Here is a 12,167-nt window from a genome sequence, read left to right on the forward strand (position 1 = left end):
AGCAATCTATACATTGCATGCCATCTCTATCAAAATAACAATGACATTCCTCACAGAAATAGAAAAAAGCCTGAAATATATATGGAACCACAAAACACCGTAATAGATAGTCAAAGCTATTCTGAGTATATAAACCAAAACTGGAGGGATCCTATTACCTGGTTTTAAATTATACTATCAAGCTATAGTAATTAAAACAGCATGACACTAGAATAAAAAGACATAAAGACAAATGGAATGAAATAGAGAACTTAGAAACAAACTCATACAGCTAAACTAAACTTATTTTCAACAAAAGTGTCAATAACATACAACGAAAAAAGGCAGGGGTTGCAATCCTAGTCTCTGATAAAACAGAGTTTAAACCAACAAAGATCAAAAGAGACAAAGAAGGCCATTACATAATGGTAAAGGGATCAATTCAACAAGAAGAGCTAACTATCCTAAATATATATGCACCCAATACAGGAGCACCCAGATTCATAAAGCAAGTCCTGAGTGACCTACAAAGAGACTTAGACTCCCACACAATAATAATGGGAGACTTTAACACCCCACTGTCAACATTAGACAGATCAATGAGGCAGAAAGTTAACAAGGATACCCAGGAATTGAACTCAGCTCTGCACCAAGCAGACCTAATAGACATCTACAGAACTCTCCACCCCAAATCAACAGAATATACATTTTTTTCAGCACCACACCACACCTATTCCAAAATTGACCACATAGTTGGAAGTAAAGCTCTCCTCAGCAAATGTAAAAGAACAGAAATAACAAACTGTCTCTCAGACCACAGTGCAATCAAACTAGAACTCAGGATTAAGAAACTCACTCAAAACCGCTCAACTACATGGAAACTGAACAACCTGCTCCTGAGTGACTACTGGGTACATAACGAAATGAAGGCAGAAATAAAGATGTTCTTTGAGAACAAAGACAGAACATACCAGAATCTCTGGGACACATTCAAAGCAGTGTGTAGAGGGAAATTTATAGCACTAAATGGCCACAAGAGAGAGCAGGAAAGATCCAGAATTGACACCCTAACATCACAATTAAAAGAACTAGAAAAGCAAGAGCAAACACATTCAAAAGCTAGCAGAAGGCAAGAAATAACTAAAATCAGAGCAGAACTGAAGGAAATAGAGACAAAAAAAAAAACCCTTCAAAAAATTAATGAATCCAGGAGCAGGTTTTTTGAAAGGATCAACAAAATTGATAGACTGCTAGCAAGACTAATAAAGAAAAAAAGAAAGAAGAATCAAATAGATGCAATAAAAAATGATAAAGGGGATATCACCACCTATCCCACAGAAACACAAACTACCATCAGAGAATACTACAAACACCTCTACACAAATAAACTAGAAAATCTAGAAGAAATGGGTAAATTCCTCGACACATACACTCTCCGAAGACTAAACCATGAAGAAGTTGAATCTCTGAATAGACCAATAACAGGATCTGAAATTGTGGCAATAATCAATAGCTTACCAACCAAAAAGAGTCCAGGACCAGATGGATTCACAGCCGAATTCTACCAGAGGTACAAGGAGGAACTGGCACCATTCCTTCTGAAACTATTCCAATAAATAGAAAAAGAGGGAATCCTCCCTAACTCATTTTATGAGGCCAGCATCATCCTGATACCAAAGCCGGGCAGAGACACAACCAAAAAAGAGAATTTTAGACCAATATCCTTGATGAACATTGATGCAAAAATCCTGAATAAAATACTGGCAAACTGAATCCAGCAGCACATCAAAAAGCTTATCCACCATGATCAAGTGGGCTTCATCCCTGGGATGCAAGGCTCGTTCAATATATGCAAATCAATAAACGTAATCCAGCGTATAAACAGAACCAAAGACAGAAACCACATGATTATCTCAATAGATGCAGAAAAGGCCTTTGACAAAATTCAACAACCCTTCATGCTAAAAACTCTCAATAAATTAGGTATTGATGGGATGTATCTCAAAATAATAAGAGCTATCTATGACAAACCCACAGCCAATATCATACTGAATGGGCAAAAACTGGAAGCATTCCCTTTGAAAACTGGCATAAGACAGGGATGCCCTCTCTCACCACTTCTATTAAACTACAGAGCTTCTGCACAGCAAAAGAAACTACCATCAGAGTGAACAGGCAACCTACAAAATGGGAGAAAATTTTTGCAACCTACTCATATGACAAAGGGCTAATATCCAGAATCTACAATGAACTCAAACAAATTTACAAGAAAAAAACAAACAACCCCATCAAAAAGTGGGCAAAGGATATGAACAGACACTTCTCAAAAGAAGACATTTATGCAGCCAAAAGACACATGAAAAAAATGCTCATCATCACTGGCCATCAGAGAAATGCAAATCAAAACCACAATGAGATACCATCTCACGCCAGTTAGAATGGCGATCATTAAAAAGTCAGGAAACAACAGGTGCTGGAGAGGATGTGGAGAAATAGGAACACTTTTACACTGTTGGTGGGACTGTAAAGTAGTTCAACCATTGTGGAAGTCAGTGTGGCGATTCCTCAGGGATCTAGAACTAGAAATACCATTTGACCCACCCGTCCCATTACTGGGTATATACCCAAAGGACTATAAATCATGCTGCCATAAAGACACATGCACACGTATGTTTATTGCGGCACTATTCACAATAGCAAAGACTTGGAACCAACCCAAATGTCCAACAATGATAGACTGGATTAAGAAAATGTGGCATATATACACCATGGAATACTATGCAGCCATAGAAAATGATAAGTTCATGTCCTTTGTAGGGACATGGATGAAATTGGAAATCATCATTCTCAGTAAACTATCACAAGGACAAAAAACCAAACACCGCATGTTCTCACTCATAGATGGGAATGAACAATGAGAACACATGAACACAGGAAGGGGAACATCACACTCTGGGGACTGTTGTGGGGTTGGTGGGGGAGGGATAGCATTAGGAGATATACCTAATGCTAAATGACGAGTTAATGGTTGCAGCACACCAGCATGGCACATGTATACATATGTTACTAACCTGCACATTGTGCACATGTACCCTAAAACTTAAAGTATAATAATAAAAAAAATACAACAAAAAATAAGACAGTTTCTGTAATAAATAGGGCTGGGAAAACTGGCAAGCCATAGGCAGAAGAATGAAACTAGAACCCTATTTCTTGCCACATACAAAAATCGAATTAAAATGAATTAAAGACTTAAACCTAACACCTCAAACTATCAAAATTTTACAAGAAAACACTGGGGAAACTCTTCAGGGCATTGGTTTGGGCAAAAATTTCTTAAGTAATGCCCCATAAGCACAGACAACCAAAGCAAACATGGACAAATGGAATTACAGCCAGTCAGAAAGCTTTTTTAAAGTGGAGGAAACAATAAACAGAGTGAAGAGAAAACCCACAGAATGGGAGAAAATATTTGTAAATTACCCATCTGAAAAGCAATTAATAGCTATATGATATGGTTAGACTTTGTGTCCCCACCCAAATCTCATATTGAATTATAATCCCCAGGTGTTGAGGGAGAGACCTGGTAGAAGGTGATTGGATCATGGGGGTGGTTTCCCCCAGGCTGTTCTTCTGATAATGAGTGAGTTCTCATGAGATCTGATGGTTTTATAAGGGGCTCTTCCCTCTTTGCTTCACATACATGTTCTCTCACCTGCTGTCATGGAAGAGGTGCCTGCTTCCCCGTCTGCCATGATTGTAAGTTTCCTGAGGCCTCCCCAGCTATGTGGAACTGTGACTCAGTTAAACCTATTTCCTTTATAAATTACCCAGTCTCGCCAGGCGCAGTGGCTGATGCCTGTAATCCCAGCACTTTGGGAGGCTGCAGCGGGTGGATCACGAAGTCAGGAGTTCAAGACCAGCCTGGCCAAGATGGTGAAACCCCGTCTCTACTAAAAATACAAAACTTAGCTGGGCATGGTGTCAGGTGCCTGTAATCCCAGCTACTCAAGAGGCTGAGGCAGAGAATTCCTTGAACCTAGGAGGTGGAGGTTGCAGTGAACTGAGATCATACCAGTGCACTCCAGCCTGGGCAACAGAGCAAGACTTCATCTCAATACATAAATAGATAAATAACCCAGTCTCAGTTTTTTTATAACAGTGCAGAAACAGACTAATACACTACAAGATATTGAGTTCAAAACATTCTATAGAAAAAAATATAATCAGTTAAAGAGTGGACAAAAATTTAAATGGACATTTATGAAAAGAAGACATACAAATGGCAAACAGGCAAATGAAAAGGTGCTCCACATTACTGATCATCATGGAAATGCAAATCAAACCCAAAATGAGATATCATTTCACCTCAGTTAACGTGGCTTTTATCCAGAAGTCAGTCAAAAACAAATGTTGCTAATAGCAAAGATTTGGAAGAAATCTAAATGTCCATCAACAGATGACTCGATAGAGAAAATGTGGTACATATACACAGTGGAGTACTATTCAGCTATAAGAAAGAATGAGAGTCTGTCATTTACAGTGACAGAAATGGAACTGAAAGTCTTTATGTTAAGTGAGATAAGTCAGGCACAGAAAGAGAAATGTCACATGTTCTCACTTATTTGTGGGGGCTAAAATTTGAAACAATTGATGTTATAGAGAGTATAAGGGTGGTTCCCAGAGGCTGGGAAGGGCAGTGGGGGAACAGGGAGTTAGTGGGGATGCGAAATGGGTACAAAAAATTGTTAGAAAGAATGAGTAAGACAGTATTTGATAGAACAACAGGGTGATTATGGTAAAAAATAATTTAATTATACATTTTATAAAAATGAAAATAGTATAATTGGATTGTTTATAACACAAGCTATAAATGCTTGAGGGGACGGATACCCTGTTTTTTATTATGTATTACTCATTACATGCCTGTATCAAAGTATGTCATATAACCCCATAAATATATACACCAACTATGTACCCACAAAAATAAATTAAAAATTAAAATTAAAACCAAAGGGAGGAGAGTCTAATGAGGCAGGTGTGACCCACGGCTTGAACTAGCTTTTCAGGTTAACTTTGGAACATCCTTATCCAAGAAGAGGGGTCCATTTAGTCAATAGAGGCTTAGAAATTTATTTTTAGTTTATAAGTGGAAAAAAGAAGAATTTTTAATCCTAAGCCATAGCTCTCAGTCAGTCAGTCCCTGCAGGGAACCCTGTTCTTTACTCTGGAGATAAACACTAGTTTTCTTTCCCACTGAATAACACCACATTTCAAAATGAGGGGAAACATCTTGAAACTAAGAGGTATGGCCTTATTAAATTTGATTTGGTTTCCATTGTAATTAATTTAATCACATGTGTTCTAGAGTTTGTCCTCAGTCTTCTCCTACTTTAGGCCCATGATCTGTTGAATTTGCTCAGCTCCCTGCTCAACAGCAGGAAATCAGAATTATTTAAAAACCTCATTGTGTCTGGGAGCAGTGGCTCATGCCTGTAATCCCAGCAATTTGGGAGGCCAAGGTGTCAGGGGTTTGAGACCAGCCTGGGCAACAGAGTGAAACCCCATTTCTACTAAAGATACAAAAATTATCTGGGTGTGGTGATTCATACCTGTAATCCCAGCTATTTGGGACGCTGAGGCAGGAGAATCACTTGAACCTGGGAGGCAGAGGTTTCAGTGAGGCAAGATGGTGCACTGCACTCCAGCCTGGGCAACAGACCAAGACTCTGTCTCAAAATAATAATAATAAAATAAAAATCTCATTGTGTTTCAAACAAAATTTCTTTTGCGTATCAACTGTGTCAACTTGCATATTAACTATAATCATTTTGTTTACTTTATATCCAATCTTGAGAAATCTTTAAGGACTAATTTCACTCTTTTCTGCCATTTTGTTAAACATACCAAATGCCATCAAACAAAATGCACAAAATTCCTGAGAAATACATTTTCTCCTTGAGGAGTAGACTTGCTGTGTTAGAGGAACTCATGGTTACCAAGCTTCTAGTTTAATAAACATGACTAGAATACTCTGTCTTAATATGAGTAGCTAGGTACTCACAAGGCATCTAGAAGGTTAATACCTATAGTCTGAAAATAGGCACATTTTTTTACTGGCCACAAATTACAACTGCAGAATATTTATGGCCATACAAGACATCTTCCACCAAGCCTGAAAAATATGTAAATGTCCTAGGAGTGCAGCATTTTTTCTTAAAGATAATATTAATGAGCTAGCTTAGGTCAACGGGTTAATGGTCGTTGTTAAAACCAATAGCCCCGACTTTAGTGAGTACATCTGCACCTTCCAAGTTTAATTATAACTCTTTCTCTTTATAGTTAGAGTAGAGACACTAACAAAAGACAATGCATTCCTGCTCTTGCTTTCTGAGGATGTCCAACTCTAATGGAGTCATTTCTAGTAAACTTGCTTCTTTCACTGTGCTCTCTGACTCACCTCAAATTTTTTCCTGCGCAAGATCTAAGAATCCTACTTTGTGGTCTGTATCAGGACCCTCTTTTCCAGCAACATCTTTCAGCAACACCATGAAGGGACACCAAGACAAGACCCCCACTCCAAGGAAAACAATCCACACAGAATCAATCAGCTGGCAAGTGGGCTGTCTTTTAGAGTCGTGAAGCCATTCAGGTTGGCAAGAATGATTATCTACTATTACTTAAGTGAGAGGCCCTAGGGTATAATATTAGGGTGAGAGACTCAGCCCAAAGTTAGAGACCTGGGGGTGTCATACTCAGAGTAGAGGCCAAGCCCACAGAGTTAGAGGCCCTGGGGAATATTGAGAAGAATGGATTTGGCTAAACAAGATGTTTGCCACTGTCTCTTTTTGGACTGTCCACCTTGTGCTCTTTTTCCCTCACCTGAGTGCTCTGCATATTGTTGCCTTTCTGCTCACCGCCTCCGTTTTGTAGTAGCCTGGAGGTTGCCCCAGGAAAGAGGCCCCAAACAGTTTAGCTTTTACTTTCCTCAGTGATCCTCTGACTTTTAGCCTTGATGTCTTAGAGCTATTGCCACTACCACTTTTCTAGTTGGCAAAGCTAATAAACTAACATTAGAAGAGCATCTACAGGTTTTTGACCCCACACAAAGGGAAGGTGGTCCTAGAAGCTAAAGGGCAGCAGTGGATAATAGGAGAATATTTATGAAAGCGTCAGGCCTTATTGCTAGACACTCCAGATATAACCCTTAAAGCCTGCCAAACCATAAACCCAGCTACTTATCTGTCAGAGTCCACAGGTGCTCCCAGCCTTTCTGGCATACAGGTTGTATTAGTCTGTTCTCATGCTGCTAATAAAGACCTATATGAGGCTGGGTAATTTGTAAAGAAAAGAGGTTTGATTGACTCACAGTTGCACATAGTTGGGGAGGCCTCACACTCATGGCAGAAGGCAAGTGAGGAACCAAGTCACATCTCTTACATGGCAGCAGGCAAAAGAGCTTGTGTGTAGGGAAACTCCCCTTTATAATACCATCAGCTGTAATCCCAGCACTTTGGGAATCCAAAGCAGTGGATGACCTGAGGTGAGGAGATCGAGGCCAACCTGGCCAACATGGTGAAACCCCATCTATACTGAAAGTACAAAAATTAGACAGGCATGATGGCGGGCGCCTGTAATCCCAGCTACTCGGGAGGCTGAGACAGGAATCGCTCGAACCCAGGAATCAGAGGTTGCAGTGTGCCAAGATCATGATAATGCACTCCAACCTGAGCAACAGAGCAAGACTCTGTCTCAAAAATAAATAAATAAATAAACCATCAGATCTCATGAGGCTTATTCACTGTCACGAGAACAGCATGGGAAAGACCCATCCCCTGATTCGATTACCTCCCACTGGGTCCCTCCCATGATATATGGGAATTATGGGAGCTACAATTCAAGATAAGATTTGACTGGGGACACAACCAAAGCATGTCACAGGTTATGAAACAAATTTATTCTAGCAGGCCAGACTTAGGAGAGATGAGCCCCTTGACCATCCCAAGGCAGAGTGGTTAACAGATGCAAGTTGTTTTATGCATCAGGAAAACAGGAGAGCTAGATATGCTATTAGTAGTCAGCACAAGAGAATCAAGGCACAAGCCTTGCTGGCCTCGACCTCAGCTCAAAAAGCTGAGTTAATTGAACTTACGAGGCCCCTGCAGTTGGAAAGGATTTAAAAGTTAACATTTACACTGATTCCAAGTATGATTTTTTAGTGCTTCATGCTTATGCTGCAATTTGGAATGGGTAGGGACTCCTGACCCCAAAGGGCTTTTCCATACAATGTCATTCAGATTTTGAGCTTGTTAGAATGCTGCTTTGCTGCCAAAAAGTGACTATAATTAATTGCAGAGGACATCAAAAGAGAGACTGACCGTGTAAAAGGAAATGCCCTTGTAGATGCCGCAGCCAAGGCCCCTGCACTGAAAGGGCCAGTGAAGCTTATGGGCGTGCTGGTCAGCATACATAGAACTGGGCCAGAACACTCTGAAGAAGAACAAAAATGGGCCAGGGATTGCATTTCAGTCCAGGGCCCCTCGGGCTGGCTGAATGATGGTAATAAATTACTAATGCCAAGTACCAATCACAGGAAGATAACTCAGCACTTTCATGGTTCTTTTCACCCTAGAAGGGATTCTTTGTTTCTGTTAATGTCTCATTTGTTTATAGGGGTAAATCTTTTCAAGACACTAAAACAGGTGACTCAGCCCTGTGAGCTCTGTGCCTGACATGACCCAAACAGCCAGCAAGTTTCTCCTTCTCCAGTTAAACCTGTCCAAAATTGAGGAACCTATCCAGGTGAGAACTGGCAACTCTAATTTACCCCGATGCCTTTCTGCAGGAGATTCAAATATTTGCTAATGCTTACTGATACCTTCACTGGTTAGATCGAGGCATTCCCCACCCCATCTGAAAAATGTTTACCAGAAGAAATAACTCCTCAGTTCGGGTAATCTAAAAGCCTGCAAAGTGACAGTGGCCCATCTTTCACAGCAGGCATATCCCAACACCTATCCTCAGCTTTAAGAATCCAATATTACCTTCACTCTGCGTGGAGACCGCAGTCCTCTGGAAAGGTGAAAGGGCTAATCCTATTCTAAAGAAGACTCTAGCTAGATCAGAGGCCTGACTATCTCTGACACCCATAGCTTACTGCGGGTTTGAACTGCTCCAAAGTAAAACGTATAATTAAGTCCTGTTGAGTTAACATATGGAAGGCCTTTCCTAAACACAGATCTCCTAATAGATGAAAAGACGCATCCATTACAAAAATGTCATCAATCTAGGACAGGTGCAAAGGCACTCTGTGAATACGGAAACAAGAGTCTTCCCCTCCTACATGGGAGGAAAATTCAGTTTCAGCTCAGCTAGGGATTTAGTCTTACTAAAGACGTGGGAGGAAGTTCTCCAGCTGAGCAGCTTTTCCCAACGTGGAAAGGACCACGCAAGGACACCTGAGCTCTCCAACAGACGTTCAACGCCAAGGGATTCACAGGTGGGTGCATCTTTGTAGAAGTAAAGCTGCTGCTTATTCTGGGAGCCGAATCCGAGGCTGGGGGAGGTGGGCGCGGGGCTATTTAAGCGTTGGCGGAGGGCAGGCTGGGTCGCTGCGCGTCTGCTCCTCCTTCTCGCGCTTCTCCTGCCGCCTTGATCCCGCCTTCGCCATGAGGGAGATTGTGCTCACGCAGGCCGGGCAGTGCGGGAACCAGATCGGCGCCAAGGTTGGCAGCCGGGGCTCTGAGGGCCCAGCCCGGGCCTGCCGGGGGCCGGGGAAGATGTTGGCAGTGGCGGGGGCGGAGTCCCTGCATTGCGGCCCTTGGGCTCCCTGCCGGGGACGCGGTGGAACTGGGTGCTGGCGAGGCGGCCGGGGTGGACCCCAGGGACACGGTGGCCTAGGGATGGGGGTGCGGATGAGGGTCGGGGTGGGAGAGGGGGCCTGCGGCGCCTCCGTGACTCAGCCCTGGCCTGTCTGGCCCTTCCGGTCTCTGGCGGTTCTGGGAGGTGATCTTTGATGAGCACGCCATCGACTCCGCTGGCACCTACCGGGGGACAGCGACCTGCAGCTGGAGCGCATCAAAGTGTACTACAACGAGGCCAGCGGTGAGACCCCCGTCCTTCCCCCACCGCCCTCCTGGGAACGCGGCCCTCCCCTCGCTCATGCGCTCTCGCCCCACTCAGGTGGCAGGTACGTGCCCCGCGCTGTGCTCGTGGATCTGGAGCCAGGCACTGTGGACTCTGTGCGCTCAGGGCCCTTCGGGCAGGTCTTCAGGCCAGATAACTTCATCCTCGGTGAGCTGCTGACGAGGACTGGGGTGCGGTTCCTTAGCCAGGGCAGCCCAAAATCTAGGAATGCCCCCAAGCTCATCCTGTGGGAACTGTGGAGCCAGGGCCCTCCTATCTTCTGAGTCCAGTCGCTCAATGTGCCTCTCCTAAACGGGCTTTGGGAGGAAGGCCCGGGTGTCTCCTCAAGGTGAGGAGCTACTGATGTCCCTGCCGGGAGCTGAGCTGGGGCCGTGGCTACTGCCTTCCCTGAAAATGGGCAGGAGCCACCTGCAGCGAGGTCTGTTAGCCGGTCTCAGGTTTGACTCCTGTCTTAATTTCTAACAGGGGAAGCTGCTGTCCTGTAACTCTGGGGGAGGGGGCTTCATTTGCTCCACCTGCAGGGCGAATGGTGCTCTCACCTCACACGTGACACTTGGCCCTTTTTGCGTTATGGTGGTGACCATTGATGACCGTATACCTGGCCATCGAGTGACCGGCTGTACTGTCTTACAGGTCAGTGTGGGGCCGGAAACAACTGGGCCAAGGGACACTACACAGAAGGCGCGGAGCTGATGGAGTCAGTGATGGACGTTGTCAGAAAGGAGGCTGAGAGCTGTGACTGCCTGCAGGGTTTCCAGCTGACCCACTCCCTGGGTGGGGGGACGGGGTCTGGGATGGGTACCCTTCTGCTCAGTAAGATCCGGGAGGAGTACCCAGACGGGATCATAAACACATTCAGCATCCTGCCCTCACCCAAGGTGTCGGACACCGTGGTGGAGCCCTACAACGCCACCGTCTCAGTCCACCAGCTCATAGAAAACGCGGATGAGACCTTCTGCATGGATAACGAAGCGCTGTATGTCATATGTTCCAGGACCCTAAAGCTGCCCACACCCACCTATGGTGACCTGAACCACCTGGTGTCTGCGACCATGAGTGGGGTCACCACGTGCCTGCGCTTCCCAGGCCAGCTGAATGCCGACCTGCGGAAGCTGGCCGTGAACATGGTCCCGTTTCCCCGGCTGCACTTCTTCATGCCCGGCTTCGCCCCACTGACCAGCCGGGGCAGCCAGCAGTACCGGGCCTTGACCGAGGCTGAGCTCACCCGGCAGATGTTTGATGCTAAGAACATGATGGCGGCCTGCGACCCCCGCCACGGCCGCTACCTGACGGCGGCCCCATTTTCAGGGGTCGCATGCCCATGAGGGAGGTGGATGAACAGATGTTCAACATTCAAGATAAGAACAGCAGCTACTTTGCTGACTGGCTCCCCAACAACGTAAAAACAGCCGTCTGTGACATCCCACCCCGGGGGGGCTGAAAATGTCAGCCACCTTCATTGGGAACAACACAGCCATCCAGGAACTCTTCAAGCCTGTCTCAGAGCAGTTTACAGCAATGCTCAGGCGCAAGGCCTTCCTCCACTGGTACACGGGCGAGGGCATGGATGAGATGGAATTCACCGAGGCCGAGAGCAACATGAACGACTTGGTGTCTGAATATCAGCAATATCAGGATGCCACGGCCGAGGAGGAGGAGTTTGAGGAGGATGCTGAGGAGGAGGTGGCCTAGAACTCACCTTTCCTCGGTAAAGGGGGGAAGCAGTGTGGATTCTTTACTGTGTTCTGACAGCCATGTGTCACTATGCACTTGTTCGTTTGTGTCTTCACCTATCCTCCTGCTTTCTAAAGCATTTTTATAGTATGTGGTTTAGACTAATAAAGTATTCTCATAGCATCTGGTTTCACCTCGGACTTCTTTCTGTGGGCCCCCTGGCTACTGCTGCCAGATGCGCACAGTTGTCCTGCAAGGCTGAAGCTGTCTGGGTTTATTACATGCCCAGGAACAAGCGTTCCAGTGGCTCCAGGAGGGGTCGGTGTGGGCTGTGGACATGGCAGGCAGGCTTCACATGAACTTGTGGA

The 12,167-nt window shown here is 44.7% G+C and overlaps 1 pseudogene; it reads left to right on the plus strand.

Moving 5' to 3' along the window:
- LOC129023128 (tubulin beta-8 chain-like) overlaps positions 1-11,963 on the plus strand; it is a 52,354-nt pseudogene extending 40,391 nt beyond the window's left edge.
- The last annotated feature ends 204 nt before the right edge of the window (positions 11,964-12,167 follow it).

Source organism: Pongo pygmaeus, chromosome 23 (genome assembly GCF_028885625.2).
Source record: "Pongo pygmaeus isolate AG05252 chromosome 23, NHGRI_mPonPyg2-v2.0_pri, whole genome shotgun sequence".
Taxonomy (NCBI): domain Eukaryota; kingdom Metazoa; phylum Chordata; class Mammalia; order Primates; family Hominidae; genus Pongo; species Pongo pygmaeus.